This window comes from Castor canadensis, chromosome 2 (assembly GCF_047511655.1).
Source record: "Castor canadensis chromosome 2, mCasCan1.hap1v2, whole genome shotgun sequence".
Classification (NCBI taxonomy): domain Eukaryota; kingdom Metazoa; phylum Chordata; class Mammalia; order Rodentia; family Castoridae; genus Castor; species Castor canadensis.
This window is the reverse complement of record NC_133387.1, coordinates 62,981,814-63,006,506: the sequence shown is the minus strand read 5'-3', so window position 1 is coordinate 63,006,506 and position 24,693 is coordinate 62,981,814. Positions and strand designations below refer to the sequence as shown.

Sequence of the window (24,693 nt, the reverse complement as noted above, 5' to 3'; positions counted from 1 at the left end):
ATCTTTATAGGAGCTAGCCGAGTGGCTTAAAGTGGTAGAGCCCCTTCCCGAGCCCAAAACCCAGCACTGCCAAAAAAAAAAAAAAAATCAAAAATCAAAAAAAGATATCTTTATAAAAAATGTGATCTGGGAAAAAACCCAACAATTTTTTTCTGTCAGATTGGCCCTTTATCATTTATTTATTTATTTAAACTTACTTGACCAACAGGAAGCTCTAAGCCTAACAATATGCAAAGTGACATAGCTGGAAGTGACAACGGATGAATGCACACAGATCCAAAGGAAACCCTGGCATAGGAAGTGATAAAACTGAAGCAGAACTTTGTACTGGGCAGAAATTGCTTTGCTGTTTTCCTGCAAACATGTTAAGATGACTCTTAGAACCTTGGCTTGATGCCAGCTACTCTATGTTTTACTTATTGTGCCATGTTTTTCTCAAAAGTATGTACTAGTTTACAATGAAATAGGAGTGTGGATGACAGAACAGTGGATTCAACCTCAGGAGAACTAGTTGGCTGTACCTAATATTTAAAGTAACAGATTTTTTCTTCTTTTTTTAATTAATAAAATGTAGTAATTTTTCTAAGTCTGGGTTTTGAGGTTTTTGTTGGTGTGCATATGTTCCACAGAGGACATTTTATATTCCAATACAGGATATTATATGTTCCATAATTCAGACTTTAGGAGTCTGTGAGGAGGTTGGGAGGGAAGAAAAGGAGGTGGATCAGCCTTTAAAGTTTTGATTTTGTTTGTCTGATATTTTATATGCTATATGTTTTATATTATTTTCATAAATTGTTTTTATATAGTGTTTTTCTTGGAGTAGAGAAAGAGTTCATTTGCCCTGAAGTCTTGGAAATTATTGATTATGTGATGTCAGTCCCTGAATTTTTTGAAGTTTTATTTTTAGATAGCTTAGATTGTCCAAACAAGTTAGCAAAATTATCTTTGTAATACACATAGATCAATAATAAAAATCTGAAATTAGAGGAACTGGTCTTGTAAGTATTTTAGTTCTAATACACCTAGAATAAGAATATGTAGGCTCTTTTTCTTTTAATTATGTTCCTCTGTACTATAATTAGATAATTCAGGTCCTACTTTGAGCCCCATCATCTTAACAACATGGTTTGATTTTGGAGATTTTTCTTCTTGTATTTTTTTCAAAAGCATTTTAAACATAACTTTAATCATTTAACACATAGACTTTTACATCATGCTTTACAAATTTTAACATATCATTTTTGCTTTTTATATTACCAGCTGCCCATGATTTTAATGTGTTTTATCAATCCACTCTCTCATGGTTAATGTTTTGCTGAACTAATTAAGTTGCTTCCCCTTTTATGATAAAATGTAAAACTTAGTAAAAATAGCTCCTTTTCTAGTTAGCATTTCAGAGTTTTTCAGAAATGGAATCACAGAGGATCCAAAATGGAGATGGGACACAGACGCGGATTGCGTGAGCTCTGGGAATCAGAGATCTTGCTGAGACACTGGAGATACACCTGGCTGAGGTAAAGCACCAGGGAGAGCTGAAACATCGGCGCCCTGAACCCCTAGCCCATGGAAGGATTCTCCACGTCATGACACACCGAAATAACAGGTGGGCCCTCACTCCCGTGCTGCCACCACTTGCCTGCTGGCCTGCCGGGCCTCCACCACACACGCCCACCAGACTGCTGCCTGCTGGCCTGCTGGCCTGCTGGCACACCGGTTGCCATCCCGGCCACCACTAGCCACAGGAGGGCTCCAAACCTGCCTAGGAGAAGCAGACAAACAGGACTGAATGCTAGAGGAGTAACACCAGAACTACTAAGACTGAAATTCTACTGTTCCTGAACAGAGGATATTTTTTTCTTTTTTCTTTTCTTTAAGTGTTTGTTTGTCTTGTTCACTGTTTGATTGTCCACCATCTCTCCCTGTTGATTTCTTTGGTTCTCCTTTTTTATTTTCTCTTTTTCTTTTTCTTTTTACTCCTTCTTTCTTGGTTTTGTTAGTTTTACTATTGTAAGTTAGCTAATACACATAGACCAGGGACAGAAACAATACAAGTGCAATGATGGGAAGAAGAAAAAGGGATGGAAACCATTTTCCTCCACAAAATAAACTAGTAGAGGATTCAGAGGGAAATAAAGAAAATGGATACCCAGATCCAGACTCCAACAAAACAAAGATAAACTACACCAGGGAATCCAATGAAGCCCACAAGAACACTCAAGAAATTCTGCAAGTAATCAATGAGAATTTCATAGAGATGTTACTAGACATGGTCAACCAAAACGTACAGGAGGCACTCAAGAAATTTCCAGACAACAAAAATAAAGAATATGAGAAAACACAAAAACAAATAAATGAAATCATAAGAGCCCTAAATAAACACGAAGTGAAACAGAAAACATCATAAATAGACAGATAAGTGGAATTAAAGACAAAAATTGACAATATTAAAGAGGAAGTAATCCATGATATGGAAAACCTTAGAAAAAAGAATGAAACAGAAATACAAAAAAAAAATGGAAGCTCATTCCAGCAGAATAGAACAAGCAGAAGATAGAATCTCAGAACTTGAAGATGCAATGGTAATTAAAGGAAAAACTGAAGAACTATTAGTGAGACAACTCAAGTCCTGTGAAAGGAATATGCAAGAACTCACCGACTTCATCAAAAGACCAAACCTGAGAATCATGGACATTGAAAAAGGAGAAGAAGTGCAAGCAAAAGGAATTTGTAATATACTCAACAAAATAATAACGGAAAATTTCCCAAATCACTACCTAACTCATTTTATGAAGCCAATATTACTCTCATCCCAAAACCCGACAAAGACACCTCCAAAAAGGAGAACTACAGGCCAATTTCCTTAATGAACATCAATGCAAAAATCCTCAATAAAATAGTGGCAAATCGAATCCAACAACACATCAGAAAGATCATCCACCATGACCAAGTTGGTTTCATTCCAGGAATGCAGGAGTGGTTCAACATATGCAAATCAATAAATGTAATACAGCACATTAATAGAAGCAAAGACAAAAACACTTGATCATCTCAATAGATGCAGAAAAAGCCTTTGACAAGATCCAACACCACTTCATGAAAAAAGCTCTAAGAAAACTAGGAATAGAAGGAATGTACCTCAACACTGTAAAGGCTATATATGAAAAACCTACAGCCAACATCGTACTTAACAGTGAAAAAGTGAAACCATTTCCCCTAAAATCAGGAACCAGTCAATGGTGCCCACTATCCCTACTCCTATGCAACATAGTACTGGAATTCCTAGCTAAAGGAATTAAGCAAGAAGAAGAAATAAAAAGAATACAGATAGGTACAGAAACTATCAAAATATCCTTATTTGCAGACGATATGATCCTATGCCTTAAAGACCCCAAAAACTCTACCCTAAAACTCCTAGACACCATAAACTGCTATAGCAAGGTGGCAGGATACAAAATCAACTTACAGAAATCATTAGCTTTTCCGTACACTATCAACGAACAAACTGAGAAGGAATATATGGAAACAATTCCACAATTCACAAATAGCCTCAAAAAAAATCAAATACCTAGGAGTAAACTTAACAAACAATGTGAATGACCTCTATAAGGAAAACTACAAACCCCTGAAGAAAGAGATTGAGGAAGACTACAGAAGATGGAAAGATTCCGTGCTCATGGATTGGTAGAATCAACGTAGTAAAAATGGATATACTACTAAAAGCAATCTACGTGTTTAATGCAATTCCCATCAAAATCCCAATGACATTCATCACAGAAATTGAAAAATCTACACTAAAGTTCATTTGGAAACACAAGAGACTGCGAATAGCCAAGGCAATACTCAGCAAAAAGAGCAACACTGGAGGTATCACAATACCTGACTTCAAACTATATTACAAAGCAATAGCAATAAGAACAGCATGGTACTGGCACAAAAACAGACATGAAGACCAGGGGAACAGAATAGAGGACCTGGATATGATTCTACATAACTATACCCACCTTATTTTTGACAAAGATGCCAAAAATATATGATGGAGAAAAGACAGCCTCTTCAACAAATGTTGCTGGGAAAATTGGTTACCCGTCTGCAAGAAACTGAAACTAGATCCATGTTTATCACCCTGTACTAGTATCACCTTAAAATGGATCAAGGACCTTAATATCAGACATGAAACTCTGAAGTTAGTACAGGAAGGAGCAGGAAACACTCTGGTAGTAATAGGTATAGGCAAGAACTTCCTCAGTAGAACCCCAGCAGCCCAGCAAGTAAGAGAAAGAATGAACAAATGGGACTTCATAAAATTAAAACACTTCTGCACAACAAAAGAAATGGTGTCTAAACTGAAGAGACACCCACAGAGTGAGAAAGAATATTTGCCAGCTATACATCAGACAAAGGACTGATAACCAGAATATACAGGGAATTTAAGAAACTAAACTCTCCCAAAATCAATGAAACAGTAAAGAAATGGGCAACTGAACTAAACAGAGCTTTCTCAAAAGAAGAAATTCAAATAGCCAAAAAAACACATGAAAAAATGTTCACTATCTCTAGCCTTAAAGGAAATGCAAATCAAAACTACACTAAGATTCCACCTCACCCCTGTTAGAATAGCTATCATCAAAAACTCCACCAACAGGTGTTGGTGAGGATGTGGAGAAAATGGAAACTTCGTACACTGTTGGTGGGAATGCAAGCTAGAGCAACCACTCTGGAAAAAAATTTAGAAGCTTATTAAAAATCTAAATATAGATCTGCCATAATCCAGTAATCCCACTCCTCTGCTGATTCAACCTGACTTTTCCCCTGTAAGCAGCCTTGAGCTCTAAAATAAATACTGTCTGAATGTTCTTACTTCCAGATCATTTCCTCTAGGTCTTGACATTTTAATTCAGCAGGAACTTTATATATTCAAATAGTATTTTTTGGAGACAATCTCATCCCTCACCTTTGTTTTATGGATGAAGCAACTGAGGTCTAGAAAGTATGCAGTATTATAGGACTCAAGTCCAATGTATAGAGAATGGTGTAATTTCCCCAGATGCTGGTGGAATTCTTTGACCACCTTTTATCATTTTATCAAACACTTTGGTTTATCTGAATCTGTCTACCTTGTACTTAGCATAGATAGAAATAGACAATGACAATAGAGGACTAGGGTCATGGCTCAAGCTGTAGAGCACCAGCCTAGCAAGCATAAGGGCCTGAGTTCAAACTCCAGTACCACATAAAAAAATGACAATGAAAATTAAGATGTAAGATTTTTTTTTAATTGTGAAGAGAACATTTACCATGCGACATGAGATTTACACTCTTAAAAATTTAAATGTACAATAAAATATTGTTAACTCTCTGTACAGTGTTGTATAGCAGATCTCTAGAGCTTATTCAGTTTGCATAACAGAATTTTATACTCAAACAGCATCTTCTCTTTTCCTTCTCTGTCTAGTCCCTGGCAACCACCATTCTACTCTCAGTTTCTATGATTTTGCATATTTTAGGCACCTCATTTAAGGAGAATTGTGCAGCTTTTGTCTTTCTGTGACTGGCTGATTTCACAATATACTGTCCTTAAGGTTAATTCATGTTGATGCATATGGCAAGATTTTCTTCTGTTTAAATGTTGAATTATATTCCACTGTATGTAAGTATACCATGTTTTCTTTATCTATTCATTTATCAATGGACATTTATGTTCTTTTCACATTTTGGCCATTTATCAATAATGTCTCAATGAACATGAGAATGTGAATATATTTTTGAGATCCTGATTCAATTTTTTGGATAAATACCTAGAAGTGGGATAGCTGAAAAATATGGTTTTAATATTTTTGAGGTAGCTTTATACTGTTTTTCGTAAGGGCTACAACATTTTCTATTTCTATCATCAGTGCACACAATTTCAAATTTCTTAACATCATTACCAACACTTGTTATCTTTATTTTTTTTTTTTAGATGATGGCTATTCAATAAAATGCAAAAGATGGTATTTCATCAAGGGTTTGATTTACATTTCACTTGTGGATAATGATAAGGAGGACTTTCTATATCCCTATGGGCTATTTGAATGCCCATTTAAGTATATTGCCTATTTTAAATTGGGCTATTTGTGGGTTTTTGACTACTGAATTGTTGGACGTCTTCATATATTTTGGACACTAACTCCACATTGGATAGATGGTTTACAAAGATTCTGTCCCATTCCATAGGTTGACTTTTCACTCTGTCTTTGTCTCCTTTGTGTTTTTGCTTTTGATGATGATGTTTATGGTGTCATATTCAAGATCATTGCCCAGATCAATATCTGAAGACTCTTTCCCTGTCATCTTCTAGTAGTTTCTGCATTTCAGGTCTTATTTTAAGTCTTTATTCCCTCTTGGGTTGATTTTTGTATATGGTATAAGATAAGGGTATAAACTTATTCTGTGAAATCCAGTTTACCCAAAACTAGCAGTCCAGGAGACTATCCTTCTCCATTGTGTATTCTTGGCTCCCTTGTCAATGATCAGTTTATAAGATATGTATGAGCTTAGTTCTAGGTGTCCTATTATGTTCCAATGGTCTTTATGTCTGTCTCTGAGTTGGTATCAAATTGCTTTAACTACTGTAGCTTTATGATATGTTTTGAAATTAAGAAGTGTGATGCCTCTAGGTTTGTTATTGTTTCCATCAAGATTATTTTGACTATTTGTGGTCCTTTGTGGTTTCATATTAGCATTTCATTTTAGCATTGCTCTTTCTATTTCTGTGAAAAAAATCATTAGGATTTTGATAGGGATTGCATGGAATCTGTTGATTATGTTGGGAAGTCTGAGCATTTTAACAATATTAAATCATTCAAACCATGAATATAGATGTCTTTCCATTATTTTTCATCTTCAGTTTCTTTCATCATCATAATTCACAGTTTTCAGTGTGCAAATTTTTTTTTTTACTTCCTTGGTTAAATTTATCCCTTAATATTTAATTATTTTTGATGTTGTTCTACATGAGGTTATTTTCTTAATTCCCATTTTTAGCTAGTTAATTGTTAGTGTTTAGAAAGATTTTAAACTTTTGAATGATCATCATAGCAGAGCATTGTGGAGCTATTATTTCTATATGATGATTAGAATAGATGGAACAGTGTTTAGCGATTGTGGAAACTACATTTTTCCATCTAGTTGCATGCTGTATAAGGAAATCTCTTATATAGGCAAAGGAGAAGAGGAGATTAAAGAAATAGCCCATAAATTTTGCAATCTGTGGGAGGAGGTAAAAAGAACCTAATTCATCCTTCTTAAATTAGAAACTCTTGTGGCAGAGGATCTCACCATCACAATGTGGAAATGTCCATTAGGCTCACAAGGAATACAGATTTACTAATGTTTAGCAAAAGATAGAAGAAAGGAGTCATAGCTAATATCAATGTCTGGGAGGACAGAAATCAGTGAGACACAGATTCCTAAATTCTCTTCTCACATGAAGCATTTCAGGATCAAAGAGAGAAATGCTAACTGCATGACTGCATGACATACACACCAGCCCAAGAAAAGCCCTTAATTTCGAGGTCTCATATTTTATACCTTACAAATGACAGCATGAGAAGGGCTATTTAACTTCTATTCCTTGATGAATGTGCCTAATAAATCAAAAAGTGGCAGTTTGCTTACAATAAGGAACCCAGACAAACTGGATGTATCTTACTAATAGGATATAGAGCACTCAGAAAATGCTCTTTTATCTTTCAGCTAGTGAATTTTCTCAGTGTGCTTACAAGGAGGTGTGATCATGGCTAAAATGCCTCTGGCTATAGTGAGGAAGGAGGAACTTAGCTACAACTGTTAACTCTTTCTTTCCAGTGTTTCTTTCCAAAGTAGAGACAAATCCACAAACAATTGGGACTATTCATCTAAGCAATGATTTAGCATCTAAGAAATGCCATGCAAAAAGGAAAAGTAATTCAAGTACTAAAATGCACATATTTTATGGTAGGTATAGCAATAGCTCTTTACAGTAGGAAAAAAAATGTATTCATTTAAATGTTTCATTAGGGTAAGGTTACCAAATAAAACAGGATACCCAGTTAAATCTGCATTTCAGTATATAATATATTTCATGATAACTGGAAATCCTGTGTTTCTATTTGCTAAGTTTGGCAAACCTACTTCTGGGTTATACATTGAGTGGAGTGCAACCCAGTGATTAGAATGCCAACTCTAAAGCCAAACTATCCGGGGTCAAATACTGACTGCTTTTTAATAACTATGAGACTTTGGGCACATGCCATAATCTTCCTGGGCTTCTATTCCTCACCTGTAAAAAGGGGGGTTTTATGAGAACAAATGAGAAAACATATGGTAAGCACTTAAAACATACACTATTCCTTAAGCAAAGACACTTGGGAAAAAAATACTACATGGAAAGTTGCTAGTTTCTTAGCTATTTTATTTCTAATTTTAAGTACAAAGTTCCTACTTAAGTGTGGTTATTAAAATTTTATATATGTAGTTCTTATAAAGTAGAAATATCTGCATTCTACATTTTAGAGCCATATCAATACCAAGTAGCACTTAAGAGTTTTGCAAATATTTGCCCTGCCTACATTATTTAAAACACAAGAAATAAAAGGGGCCTCCAATCTCTCAGAACCAAGCCTACAGCTTGATCTGCTTTTATTTACTTGAATATTTTAGCGTTAGCATATTTAACAATCTATACTTCTAAATAGCATATGATGTTTAGCCTGTAAGCAAGAATCTAAAAAGAGCAATCAAACTTAATTGGCAAAACAAATCTGATCACTGATTAAAAAAAGTGTGTGAATTTGTATTATCCACTAACTAAGTATATCTCCTTAAAAAAAAAAAGCAAAACTCTTTTTAGGAATATGTTTTCTCAATTATAGAAAAACTGATTAAATTTTATCCAATATTTCTTAAATATTGGTTTAAAGAGTGTGATCATATTGTATTTAAAAGTTTAGTTTGCTTCTTAAATATCTATTTTTAGAAAGATAGCACCTTTTAATATATTCTAATTGCAAAAATGGAATACTAATTTGTTATGCATTGCACACATTCCTTCCTCCTAGCTCACTCCATTTGTAATAGTGTTCTGAATTTCTGAGGACTTTAAGAGAGCCTTACAGAATTGAGGAAGATTTCATAGTAATTACTTTCTCAATAGAATGATGGGTAAATACATTAAATATACATTATATATATATATATATATTTTCCAGGCAATATATAGTCACTTGAAGCATTTAGATAACCACAATTGACTCTATCTATAGATTTTACTATTAAAAACTGAGTTATGGTAAATTTTATAAATAGTAATATTGTATGTTTATAGCAATCAGGAGGGATAGATGATATTTGGTAATTTTTCCTAATAAATTAAATTCTCAAAACTTCTCTTAAATATTTGCCAGAGCAGGGCCATATGTTTATTTTGGGAATTATTTATTGCTGAAATCAACTGATAGAAAGAGCAAGTAGGCTGTGATCCTGTGCTTATGTTTTTATGATTTTCTGTTTAAGGAAGTCTGGACTATATACCAAACATTTTCCCCAAGGCAGTTTCAGGCATAAAAGCTTAAATATTGACTGGTCACCATTTCTCTTTATTATTTTAATTAAATTTGGGGTTGCCAGCTGTTCCCACTGCCATAAGGCCTCTCCAGGAAACAATATGTTCTGTAGTGTTTTGATTCTATGGCAATATTAATACATAATCTGTGCAGAAGCACACTTCCCACTACATTTTCTAAGCACACAGTAGGTTTTCCATAATTTCACCTTCTATTTTCAAAGAAACAGGACACAATTTTGTATGTCCTCTTAGATGTAATTATTGTTTTACTGAAATTTATCTCTTTTGCCTTTATTGGATGTGGTTCCATCTGTTCTTACAATTTATATGTGTGTTTTTGTTGAAACCAAATGACAAAGACCACAGAGGTACTTTTTTTACAATGTCACTAGTTAGACTGATGGGTAGCATTTCCGGTTTTCTGTGCAAGGAGCCTAAGCTTTCATATTTAGTTGCAATTAAAGATTGCTGTGACAGATTCTAGAGGATCTGCTGTCAGAGACTTTTTAAAAAATTAGTTGTTCTCGTGAACATAAACCTATGATGGAAGTAAATTTTCTTATCATTTTCAGTTGTTTTTCTTTCCTTTCACCCTGAAAATGCAACCTGTAGAGAAAAGAACCAGAAATAATGCTACAACAAGAGGATATTGAAGCTCCTGAATAATGGAGTATTTTTGTGCTTTTTCTGCTGTATCTTTGTACCATGAAATCACAGATTATAGACATTTCTCAATTTCACTCCATTAAAATGGTCACCTTTGATCACTCATTTCTCTGAATCAGCTCTTTTGCTTTCTCTACTTTTGGATATTTAAGGTGTACATTTGCAGCATGGTGCTGCATTTAGCTGGTCATAATCATACCGTGAATGCTGAGTGTCAAGTATTGATCAGGGTGCTCTCCAGCATGTCAGGACACATGATGCCTTTCTCACAGAATAAAATTCTGACTTGTTCTACGCTATTGGGTTAGCATATGTCTACACTTAAACTTATTCTGCATACGTTTTTGGGATATCTTCCTTTAGTTTATTACAGTTTTATTATAAGAAGGTATTTTGACATATGCTCTACCAAAAAGAATCTGTGACTCTTCATTCTATTTTGAACTAGGGGCATTTAGATAGTAAAACTCTCTGAAGATAATTTAAAACTAGACTAAGAAAGGGAAGTTGGAATAATTTTCCCTAGATTGTAGGTGATTTTGGGCTCTAATGTCTGACTTTTTGAACCTTAGGTAGAATCTAAAAGATCAACACCTATTAGCCAATGAAAGAAATATAGCATCATTATAGAGTCTGTACTATTCAAACCTATGCAGTCCTATCTGAATACAAAACTTTCATTAAAACTAAAAACTTAATAAAATTAAACTTTCATTATTTGTAGTTCTATTTACTTTAAAAATTTTGTAACAGTTAAAAATCCCATGTTACCAAAAAAGATCATATTCTACCCTTTAAAGCAGTTATTTCAAAATCTGCACATTCAAACATTAACTCCTCATTTTTAGCTCACTGAAAAATATAGAGTATATCTCTGGTAATTTAGAAGTCTTTATTGTAGTAGTGTTCTCCTTATTTATAAAGTTTATAATATTCCCACAACCACATAACTTATACTAATCAGTAAAAAAGTTTTTATTACTCTATATTCTTATGCTCAACTGTAAACACTTTGTGACTTAAAATGTAAATTAAAGTGAGAATATTTTACCTCCTTAAAGCACTTATAGCATAATAGTAAGTAGTTAACATTTATTGAAAGCTGGAATAGCTATATTAATTTCAGAAGAAGCTGACTTCAAAACAAGGGAAATTTTCAGGAATAAATAAGGTATTATCTAATGATAATAAGATCAATTACTCAAGAAAAATAACAATCCTAAGTGTATGTACATCTAACCAAGTAGCATCAAAATATGTATGGCAAAACATAAGATCACCAAAAGTAGGAGCAGACATCACAATCTTAGCTAGAGGCTACAAAATCCCTCTGCCAATAGTTGAGAGATCAAGCAGGCAGAAAATCAGTAAGGATACAGCATCATCAATCAGTCTGATTAAGTGACATTATTAGAATATTCCACCCAAGCAAGAACAGGAGAAACATCATTTTCAAACTCACTTGGAATGTTCACCAAGATAGACTACATTGTGGGCTCAAAAGCACACCTTAATAAAACAACTGGAACCATACTATATGTTCTCAGGCCACAGTGAAATCAAACTAAAAATTATTAACAGAAGATACTGGAAAATCCCCAAATAGAGAATGAACAGGACATGATTAATATGTGTCCAAAGAAGAAGTCTTAGGAGAAATTTAAAAACATTTTAAAGAAAATGCAATACAACTTATTAAATTTTGTGGGGTGCTGGGTGCAGGTGGCTCACACCTGTAATCCTAACTACTCAGGAAACAGAGATCAGGAGGATCGCTGTTTGAAGCCAGTCCCGGCGAATAGGTCACAAGATTCTATCTTGAAAAACCCATCACAACAATAGGGCTGTTGGCATGGGTAATGGTGAAGGCCCTGAGTTCAAACCCCAACACCACAAAAAAAAGTTGTGGGGTACAGAGACAGTAGCACTTTCAGGAAGCTTGTAGTCATAAATGTATGTGTCTGAAAAGAAAAAAGATCTAAAAGTAATAACCAAAACTTTCACCTGAAAATTGTAAAATATCAAGTCTTTTTCAAGGAGAAGGAAAGAAATAATAAAAGAGCAGATACCGTAAATATCATTAACAAATATTAGCAAATCCCATCAACAATATATAAAATAAGTTATAAACCACAACCAAGTGAGATTTATTCCAGTTATTCAGTTGTGGTTCAACTTTAGATAATCAATTAATGCAATCTGCCAAATTAGTAGGCTTTGGAAAAGAAAATCTATGATACGGTTATTACAGGAAAAGCATTTGAGAAATATCTAACAAAAACTCTTACCAAACTAGGAATAGAGATTTTCCTTAACTTGACACAGAATATGTGCAAAAACACATAGCTCTTTTGGTGAGAGATTGGATGTTTTCCCTCTAAGATTGACAGCAAGGAAGGAAGATTATCTTTCACTACTCTGTTCAACATCATAGTAGAAGTCCTATCTAGTAACAAGATAAGAAAAATTATCATAAGGTAATTAAAAAAATTATTCTAAGGATAATTCCAATTATCCTTAATCATAATTATTTAATCAAAATTAAATGCCATAGGATTGGAATAGAAGAAATAAAACTGTCCTTATTAACATATGATTTTATCTACACAGAAAAAAATCTGCAAAAAACTAGAATAATCAAGTGGCTGTAGATGCAAAGTCAACACACGAAAGTCAATTTATTTTCTCTATATAGGCAATGAAAAACAGGAATCAGAAATAAAAAGGTTAGAATAGCACAAAATTAAGTACATATGTATAATATAACAAAACATTTGCAGGATCTGTATATAGAAAGCTATAAAATGCTGATGAAAGAAATAAAAAGTTTAAACAAAAGGTGGAACATCTGTTCATGGGTTAGACAACTCAGTATTGCTAAATTGCTAACTCTTTCCAACTTGATCTATCAATACAATACAAAACAACCCCAATTCACATCCCAACAAACTATTTGATTGATATTATCAAGATGTTTCTAAAATTTACTTGCAGAGGCAAGATATCTATAATAGCCAATGTAATACTGAAGAAGAAGTGAGTTGGGGGATTCATGGTAGCCAACGTCAAGACTTACTACAAATATACAGTAATTAGGACAGTGTGGTATTGACTAAAGCATATAGACTTAGATCAATGGAACAGGAGAGAAATGCAGACAATTGATTGTTTTTTTAACAAGGCAAAAGGCAATCCAAATGAAAAAGAAAAACATTTTCAATAAGTACTATAGTAACAATTGGAAAGCCACATTTTAAAAAGCAATTATCTTACACTTTACACAAGTAATAAAAAACTAACGCTAATGTACCATAGATCTACTGAACATAAAATACAAAAAAATATTATAGAAAAACAGAAGAGTACTCATATGAACTTTTGTTTGGTAATGAACTTTTGTTTGGTAATGAACTTCTTCAACAACTCCAAAAGCACAATCCATGAAAAAAACAAAATTATTTATTAAAATTTAAAAGCTCTAGTCTGTATAAGACACTGAAAAGAAAGTAAAAGTTAAGAGTAGAAGAAAATATTAGGGGACTAATTAGAAAATTAGGAGAAGTATTTGTAAAATATATGTCTGATAAAGGATGTGAATCCAAAATATATAAAAGTCTCTTAATATTCAACAATAAGAAAACATGCAAATAATTAAGACCAGTACACACCTATTAGACTAGCTAAAATCCAAAAAGTTAATAATAACAATTGTTGGAAAAATGTGTATCAATAGGAATCTTCATTTATTACTGGTGGATACAAAATAATGCAGCCACTCTGGCAGGTTTTTACAAAAGCGCACAGTCTTACCGTTGGCAATTGCAGTTCCAAGCAATTATCCAACCGACTTAAAGCATATGTCAACACAAAAATTTGCATACAAATGTATATTGCAGCCCTTTTCACAATCACCTAAAACTGGAATATCCAAGACACACTTCAATAGGTAAATAGATAAACAAGCTGTGGTGCATCCACAAAATAGAGTATTATTCAGTGATAAAAATAAATGAGCTGTGAAGCCACATAAAAGACATGCATGAATCTTTAATCCATATTTTTAAGTGAAAGGAAGTATGAAAGCTACCTACAGTACATGATTCTATTTATATAACATTCTGAAAAAGACAAAACTCGAGATTATGATTAGATTAGTAGTTTCTAAGGTTCAGGAAGAGGGTACAAAGAGGTCAAATAGGTGAATAAGGGAATTTTTAGGGCAGTGACATTATTCTTTATGACACTGCAATAGTGATATATGACAACATGCATTGTCAAAACCCATATGTATTCATTTGTCAAAATCCAATATATGAAACCATGCATTTGTCAAAACTTATAGAATCAACTGCAAAAAATGAATCTTAATATATGAAAAGTTTTTTTAAAAAAATCGCTGGATTGACTGTAGAATGTGAAAAAATTATTTAACAATTACAAATATATGAAACAACTTCACTGAAGAGATAGTTGTGGGATGAGGAAGTACTGACCTAAGTAGTCTGAGAAATGAGAGCAATCTGAAAGACTAATGCATTGCACTCTAGTTGGTAATAGTTTCATTCAGGGAATACAGGTTAACAACCTTATTTTCTATCCAGAAATAGAAATCAAACAATAAATGAATGAAGAGTGGATGGTTTCTCACTGTTTGAGTGGGAAGACATAGATAAACAAGAGAAGAAAGCTTTAATGATCTAGATAGTAATGGATTCTAGTTGGAGGGAGCAGTACAAACTCATGCTTAGCTTCATAGAGACATACATAGAACTATGCATGCATATGTGTGTGCATGGATTTCTGTGCACATATGTTCTTTTTTCCCTTTTGCTCTGTAATCAGAGAGGGGTTAGAAGCAATGGCACCCCAGGAGCAATGAACATATATGGTGCCCAGGTTTTTTTCAATTATAATGATTAAATCATAGTAATTCTATGAATTAACAGGTTTCACTGTGACATTTCCATACATGCATAGATCATGTCCACCCTCCCTACTACTCTTTTCCACCCTCCCTTCTCTTCTCCCCAACCCTGTCTCCTTTCCATTTTATAACAATTCATCTAATACTCTATCTTCCCCTTCCTTAATAGTTCATCCTCCATATTCAAGGACTTTAAAAAAATTTAGACATAAGAAAGAAATATGTGATACTTAGCTTTCTATGTCTGGTTTATTTTTCTTAAAATGATAACCTCTAGTTTCATCTATTTTCCTACAGTTGACATGATTTCATTTTTCTTTCTGCTACTTTCTGACTTAATGGTTTTGTTTTCCAATGCCATTCTTCAATAAAAGAAAACAAGGCCTTTCGAGAAATAACCGATTTTATGAAGAAAGCAGGAAATACAAAAGCCTTGAGCATCATGTTTTTCCAGAACTTAAAGAAGTGTTAAAAAAAAATCTTCCACAATGATGGAACTATGTCCAAGGGACACAGGAGCCAACTGAAAGAGCTTTCAATGGTCCAAGCTGAAACACTTTGAACAATAACATGAAACATAGTGTCAGATTATATCTCAAATTACTGTATGAAGTCAAAATTCTCAAGTCCATACTTAAATAATAAGCAAATCTCCCATATAGAAAAATTCCATGTAACTTATGGAGATACTCTGTCCATATAATCTGGGGCATAATTTCCCATTGTTTAAATATGGACTGCAACTAGTGACTTCCTTCTGAATATTTAGAGTGCAAAGAGAGGATTCAGAATAACTTTAACATGATGGAACCTGAGAAACAGTTCCTCAGCTGGTTGTTCAAGGTTAGCATCAACCTTGTGGATAGATCATGCTGTGTTTTATTTATACTGTGGTAGGAATGCCATTTTACCTCTGTCGTTTCCCTCCCCCAAACACATAACCCAGTTTAATTATGGGGGAAAAGAATTTTCCAGCAAAGTTCAACTGAAGGATATTTTATAATACTCCTCAGAACTGTCAAGGTCATCAAAAATAAGGACTGTGTGAGAACCTGTCACAGTCAAATGGAGGTCATCATGAATGGACTCTGAAACAGAAAAAGGACTTGAGATATAAGCTAAGTAAACTTGAATAAAGTGGGTCAACCTTAGGTAACGGTAATGAATCTCAATGATGAGTCGACATTGTTTCATTAGTTTTGACAAAGATACCTGCAGTACAATGCCTGCAATTAAACCTCACTTACCAACAGTGTGGCTAGCAGATGGTTAACATAATTAAAAACAACAGAGTGGCCAGGTATGGGAATTCTTCAAGATCTTTACAGCTTTTTAAAAAAATCTAAAATTGTTCTAAAAAATTAAAAAAGTTTATTAAAAAAAATCAAAACCCTCCGATCATCTTTTCTCAGTATTTTGCATCTACCATTCTTAAATTGCTTGGGGTCACACAAGTCACACACAGAAGGTTCTGGGTTTACAGCCAGGTAGTCTACACCCATGAGAGGCAATTAAGCTTACTGACCAAAAGTACATACTTTGGGGCTGGACTGCTAAACATAAATGCTGACACTTCTAGTTCTGAGTTTTGTCATCCCAGGCAAAGGTTAGGCAGCTCTCTTCCTCAATTTCTTCATCTGTGAAATGGGATAATGATTATACCTACCAAACAGGATTAAATGAATGGAATCGGGTAAAATGCTTATCCATTACTTGTCACAGAATAAGCGGTAGATGTCACCTATAATTATCTTTATACAAATAAAGTACAGTAAACAAGTCAAAATGCAATAAAAATTCGTATGTCCAAGTGAATTGTCCTGACATCAAAATGATAGTCTTAAACTGAATCTGAGTGACTATTTTGGGGTGCAGACCATCATGTACTTGTCTATCAATCCCAAGTAATTGAAAATTGTGAGAGTTGGGGGTACTGTGTATCAAAAGAGCGAAGTGAAGCAAGAAGGAAATTAAACCTGAAGAAAGGTAGGGGGATGAAGGAGAGGGTGGAGGAGGTGAATTCAAGTATGGTGTATTTGACACATTGTAAGAACCTTTGTAAATGTAAATGCCACGGTGTACCCAACCCAGCACAACGGTAAAGGGAGAAAAAACTTCAGCACTGATGACATCTCTCCATTTTTGATGTGATGTATGCCTAGAATTTAATTCTATCTTACATTTAAACATCCCTAAATTGGCTGGCTGCTATTTTTGTTTTACTATTGATTCTTAATTATATTTAGCAATTTCTTATTTACATCATTATTTCTTGCATCAACATACACCTTGAAAAGCATCCCCACACATTTTGAAAATACATCTTTGGTCTGGATTTGATTTCCTTCTTGGTTCTATTGTTCATATTGAAATACATTGTTATTAGTTTTTTCAGGAGGGCTATCTATTATATGTGAATTCTTTTAGTCTTTAGTGGTCTAAAAATTTTTACTCTGCTCTAATTCTCTAATGCTTTTCATTTCTTTCTTTCTTTCTTTCTTTTTTCCTTTGGCAATACTGGATATTGGACTCAGGGCCTCAGACTTGCCAGGCAAGTACTCTATCACTTGAGTCACACCCTTACTTCTTTTGTTTTAAGTTTATTTTTCAGATGTACTTTGTGCCATGTGCTTTTTCTCTTGATCCTTTTCCCTTGCCTCCTGAGTAGCTAGGATTACAGTTGGGCACCACTACATCTGGCCTACTTTGCCCTAATTTCTGAATCATAATTTAATTGTGAATGGACTTCAAAGCAGGCAATTATTTTCTTCAAGTGATTTGGTGATTATACTGCATTGTCTTTTTGGCTATTTTGTTGTTGAAAATTTTGCCATTCATTGATTCTTTACAAGCCATTTTTAAGTACTTCTTGCATTTTAAGAATTTTTTGCTTGGCTCTTCTGAAGTTTTTCTCTTATGAATTTTAGTATAGACTTATGTATTCTACCCAGGCTTTGATGGACTCAAAAATATACAAATTACATCTTTTATTATTATTATTAGACATTATCTCCTTGAATATTGTCTGCCTTCCATTTTCTCTGTCATATCTCCTTCTAGAATTCCTAATAGAATATGAAAGAATCTTAGCTTAATTTCCTTAACTATGTCTTAACTTCCTTTTCACATTTTTCATCTCTTTCTCTCTCTATGCTGTGTTCTGGATGATTTCCTCAAATGAAACTTTGAGCATATTTCTTCATTCTTAGGATGGCTTTTAAAACCCCTTCACTGAAACCTAACATTCACATGGTTATATTTTTCATTTCTAGAAGTCCTTAATCTGCCTTTTTTCATACCATGATGTTCTATTTTTTAAGATGATTTTTATTTCACATTTTCTTTTCTTAATAAATTTAAGCATAATTATTTTATATAATCTTTCATATTATTCTATTAATCTGAAGTTTTTGGAATTATTAATCCCTTTTTCTGTGTCTGACTTTTTCAGGGATAGACTGAACTCTGGTATACTTATTTTTAATTCTAAAAGAATTTTTTTTTTTTCCTTTGTGAGAGCCCATGTACCCTGCCTGAATCATAGAAGTGAATTACAAATAATTTTATACTTGTCTCTATAGGTAACTCTTTCTAGAAGCATCAGAGCTTGAGATTTCTGTGTTATGTAGGTAGTGTATATTCTGTAAATATACAGAATAAAACTGTACAGTAAAATATAATGCAAGTCACATAGAGAGGATCATGGTCAGAGGTCCAATCAAGCAAAAAGCAGAGGCCCTATTGACAAATAACTGAAGCAGAAAGGGCTAAGTGTGTGGCTCAAGTGGTAGAGTGCCTACCTAGCAAGTGCCAAGGCCCCAAGTTCAAACCCCAGTACTGCCAAAAAAAAAGAATAAAAAGGAGCACTGTTCTAATAATGCTCTAAAATTAGTCTTAGAAGTGTGGCTAACTTATTCCATAAATCCCAAAAGGGATTTTCTAGGCCTGAAGTAGAATGTTCTCTTTGGCACTTTACAATGCCATTTGTTCTTCCTGTAAACCTGGGACGGCACCAACACTAGGTCGAAAATATGGGGTAATAAAACTCTTACTCTCACATTATCTATCAACTACCAACAAAATATTCTTGCATTCTGTGTAAAAACAACATCTTTAATATAACCTAGCTTTAAGATTTGTCTTCTAATAGCTGATACTCAGACATCATCTTTTATTTACTGAGGGGTAATATTTGTCACCAATGATCACAATTCCTCCATTTGAAACAAATTTTTTTTCCTCTTTTTTTTGCTTATTTCCTTTGTACATGCTTATGTAACACTTCAGTACCTGGGGGCTCAGTCCTGGGACCTTTCTCCTTTCTCATCCACACTCTAGATGATCTCATCCAATTTCATAGCTTTACACAATACCACAAAGCTGTAGTCTCCAAAATCTGTCTCCAGCCCTTGCTCTCCCCTGAACTCTGGATTAACATCCACTGCCCACTCAGTGTCTCTACTGGGTGGAGCACCTCCAATTTAGTATGCTTTGAGTGAACGTCACATTTCCTACCTGAAACCTGTTTCTTATGCAGCCTTTTGCATCTCATTATGAAGGACCCTCATTAGGTCAGACACTTAGAACAACTGGTATCATCTTAACTCCTCATGTTTTCCTACATTCAATATCCAGTCTATCAGGATATCCTTCAAAATGTGCTCCATATCTCCTACGACTTCCACTGCTGCCCCTTGTTCTAGGCCACCATCACCTGTTTGCAACATCCTCCTAATGTCACTATTCTCCCTGCTTCTATCCCTGTTCTGGCTCAGAATTCTCCATGTACAGCTAGAGTTAACTCTTAAAAACATGTCAGTTATCGCTATTTCTGTATTCAAAGCCATTCATCCCATTCAACATAAAGCCAAAGTCTTTACCATAGCCTGTATAACCTACTTTTCCTCCTCCCTCATTCTTCCTTTGGCTTGCTCTACTGCCACCACCATTGAGTTCCATTAATTTCCTTCCAGCACATCTGGACTCCCCACATTCATATCCATCATACCAAGTACCATCCTGCTAGCTGGCTTTGTTCACTCTGCTTAGAATCCTTCAAACATCATCATGGCTCTTGTTCTCTTCCTTCCTTCCAGTCTCTGCTCTTCTGTAATATCTTTCCAGACAATCTTATTTAAAATAGGACATACACATGTACACATACACACACACACACACATACCACATACAGCACAATCTATCATCCCTCAATTTGCTTTATTTTTCTTAATTGCACCGGTCCTCAGTTGCCAACTTATCTGTTCTCTCATTTGTTTATTATTTATCTTGCCCCACCAAAGTGTAAATTTCATGGGGGTAGAAACTTCATTTGCTTTGCTAACTGCTTTACCCCCACTGCCTAGAATCATGTTTGGCACATAGCGAGCACTCAATGAAGAGTTTCAAAGTGAATAGATCAATGAACCTACCAACTGGATTTTCTCTAGCTCTTACTTTATAGACACTGTAAAGCTGCCTCTGCTATCTAATGATGGCATCATAAAATGATAAATAATTTAAATTGTAGAAAGAAAATGATGATACACACACAATGATGATGATGAGTAGGAGGAGGATCAAGTTTTTAAAATACAGGAGAAAGGGTTGTTGAGGAGGTAAAGTCAGCTCATCTCAGAAAAGTTCTCACCTGCGGTAACAAATGGTTGTTGAGGGAAGAAGATAACCTGAAGATGACTGTGGTGAGACTCAGCTAAATTTGCAGCTAAAATAGCTGCTTGAAAATCTAGAGCCAAGAAAAAGCCAGACACTATCATTCCTTCAGTATATTCTCCTAGGTTCTAATCATATTGATGTCCATTTTTTGTGACAACTCTAACTTATCTACTTCAGTAGGCTCAATAATGCCTCTCTTCTTGCCCAAAGATGTTCACATCCTAGCACTCAGAACCTTTGACTATGTCACTTATTGGTAAAAGGGGTTTGCAGACATGGTTAATTGTTAAGTTAATGATGCTGAGATGGATAAATTAGTCTGTATTATTTGGATGGGTCCTAGTATAACTGCATGAGTACTAATAAGACAGAAACAGAAATATTTGAAGATGCTACACTCTTGGTCTTGAAAATGGATGAAGGTGCCTCTTGAACCTGGAAAAGGCAAGGAAATGGATTTTTTCCTAAAGCTTCTGGAGAGAGAGCAGCCTTGTCAACACCCTTATTTTCAGTCCAGAGAAAGCCAGAATGGATTTCTGACTTCCAGAAATGTAATAGCATCATTTGTGCAATATTACACAAATCTCTGTTTTTAAGCCAGTAAATCTGGTAATTTGTTATAATAGCAATAGAAAATTAATATGGCCACAAGCTTTGGCCCATACTGTATAGCCTTATTGCTCTCCTAGCTCATTTTTGATTCCTGGTTAATGCAAGAAGTCACTCTACTTGCTCCATCATTACTACAACTCATTCTCATAAGTTGCTCTGTTTTCCAAGGGAATGTCTTTTATCCATTTCAACTTTGTGTACTTTTCTCCTCTTTCTTTCTGGCTAAAATCCCAATTCTACATTTGCTAGAGAGGTAAATTCTCCAGTAGATAATTGTATTCTCTAAGGAATATCTTACCTTTTAATTTTTATATTTTTGAAAGTGGATCAGTACCCAAATGATATCAATTGAAAGGTAATAAATCTTTCTTCATGAGAATCTGGGTGCTTCATTCAGTCATAGAAGTTACTAAGTGAGTAATTACTAACTGGAGATTGCTAACATCTGCTATCTCTATACTTCTTATGTATTTATATAGAGACTATTTCAAGTATTTAAGAATTTAGATGCATGTATGGTCAAAATTAATATTTAAAGAGTTTTATTTGCTTATACTAATTCATTATTTGCAGGCTTAAACATCTTTTTCTTCAATGATATATTTTGACACTACTAATATTTTAAAACTCTGAAATCTTTTATATGTAGAGATATTTACCTCTGCTTTCATACACTCATTTCCTAAACAATACATTTCTACATTTGAACAACATTATTCCTTACCCACACAAAAGTTACTAGCCTTGAATGTGAATTTTACGGCCAGGAGTGGTGGTTCATGCCTGTAATCTCAGCCACTTGGGAGTCAGAGATAAGAAGATCATGATGTGAGGCTAGTCAAGACAATAAAGGTAGCAAGACCCCATTTCAAAGACCAAGCTGGTCATGGTGGGTACCTCTATGACTTTAGCTATGTGGCGATGTAGGTAAGAAGATTGTACCCAGGACCAGCCTGGGGGTAGGAGGAGTGGAAGACCCTATCTGAAAAATAACTAAAGCAAAAGGGGTTGGAGGTGTGGCTCAAGTTCAAAACTCCACTACTGCCAAAAAAAAAAAAAAAGGAAGGAATTTTAAGGTAGCAATTGCTTCAATCATTATTACAAATTACTTTTGAAATTACTGTATTGTATTCATGGTTTTGTTATAACTTTAGTATATTTCTCCACATGCATTAGTTTATCAGCTAGGGATATCAAATGCTTTTAATTTAGCAGACTCAATAATATCATTCATTAGGATTTGCACTTTGAGAAAATGATTTTTTATCTACACATCGTCTTAAAAGAAAATATTTGTATCTAATTCTGGTGTTTGAGCTGCTTTACTGCTGTCCTATGAATAATAAAAAAAGGTTAAATAAAACAATAAAGTAGGAACCCACTGTGGAAGACATAGGACTTAACCATTTGGAGAAGGCTATCATCATAACTCAGGTAAGAAAATTGCCCCTTTTCACTTGGTAAGCATTATTTCCTTAACATTATCTTCTTTGCTGTGGCTCACAGAGAGTCAGTTAATTTTGCTTAAGTTCCCTATATAAAGAACACTGGAGTGGCCATGCCTGCAGCATTGCACAAGACCTTTAGAACTCCATACTTAATTCTGGTGCCCAAATAAACCATTCATCCTTTAAGTCATGGCTGAATAATTAGGAGACACTATGACAACCTTGCTGGGTTTGTATTTACTTTTAATTTAATTCTGATTTGTAGAACACTTAATTTTATATGTAGGAGGGTCATCTTTGTTAATCTAAATGCATGCCTATATGAAAATATCCCTATAGAAAATTCCAGGTAACACTTTTCCATGCAGCCCAATTAGTTGTCAGTGATGACAGTAACACTTCATCCAGATTGTGTTTTGTTACATACCATCAGTTACTTTGCTGTGTTTATAAACTCTGTGATGCACATTAGAGGACATTCACAAAGACTAATGAAGAGTTAGGCATTTAAGACACCAAAGCTGAAACAACACTGGCAGTTAAATGACATTTTTCATTTTCAAATTACTTTTGCATGAATACTAATTAATCTTAACATTGCCACAAGGAAGGCAAATAAAATTATGATCCCTATTTTGGATATAAGGAAAATGAAGTAAAAAATTGTTTTCATTTTTTTCTTTCTCGTATTCTACCTATGTAATATGTATCTATTAAAAATCAGTTTCACTTTCAATGAACATGTAAATGATCAACAGACAAAGGAAAAATCCTTTGTTTTGGTTTATTTGAAAGATGATCCATGGGAAACTGGTCCATTTCTTCTCCACTACACCCATCATTCTATTTGTTCTGCCCTTGCCCATCCTAGGCAATTGTCCCTTTTTAATCTAGATCCCTAGAGTTTAAGAAGCCTAGAGTTGCATTATGCTCTTATTGTAGAGAAGAGAACACTAACATCACCAAAGCTGAAGGGATTTTGCTAAAGTCAAAGCCCAGGTCAGAGAAATATCTACAGTCTTCTATCATAAAACTGGCTATCACAATAGCAATGTGCTTTTACTACCCCAACCTCTTTCTTGTTTTCCTAACTACACCGTTTTCTCCTTCTATGATAAGAAGACAATAAAGAACATATCACCCCTGAGGAGCTAGAACCAAAGGGAAGGGGAGATGATCTATAGCAGGGTTGATCCTTCTAGGATGAATAGCGACAGCATGTGACTGAACAACAAAGAAGTGACTTTCAAGTCAGGAGATCTTGAGAATAAACCCAAAAGAAGCCCTCACAATGGAACCTTGGAGAGCATTGACTTTCACAAGGAAGGTCAACACAATTTGCGTGGTGGATGAATTAATGTGACCCTTACTCTAACTAGGCATGAAGGTGATATTTTATTTTATAACTTTACTTGATTTCATGACTTCAAGCTTTGGAAAGTGAGAATAAAATTAATGATTTTGGAAAAAGTGTAGATATTAGTGTGTTAATGAATACAACTCTAGTTGCTAAAATCTTTCCGGCAATCACTGATGTCAGGAAAGAGCATCATAATGAGTATAATGTCAATTTAAGAACATTAATGTAGCCAAAACATGACAACTTAATGCTGATTGTGTTCCATACACGTTGGTAACTGTGTGTCGTAGTCCTTGCATGGAGCTTAAGCGAAAAATGATTATCTCCCTTCCAAGGTTTATCATCAGCTACAGAATAAAGGACACTGTGGTACTTTCGTGTCATCCATAATGAACCAACGTTTCAAGTCACAGATTTATCTAAG

The 24,693-nt window shown here is 34.4% G+C and overlaps 1 protein-coding gene across 6 annotated transcripts in view; it reads right to left on the bottom strand.

Annotated features, from left to right (window-relative positions):
• The window catches only part of Magi2 (membrane associated guanylate kinase, WW and PDZ domain containing 2), a 1,413,820-nt gene that overhangs the window by 941,507 nt on the left and 447,620 nt on the right, over positions 1-24,693 (bottom strand). The gene's annotated exons all lie outside the window — the stretch shown is intronic.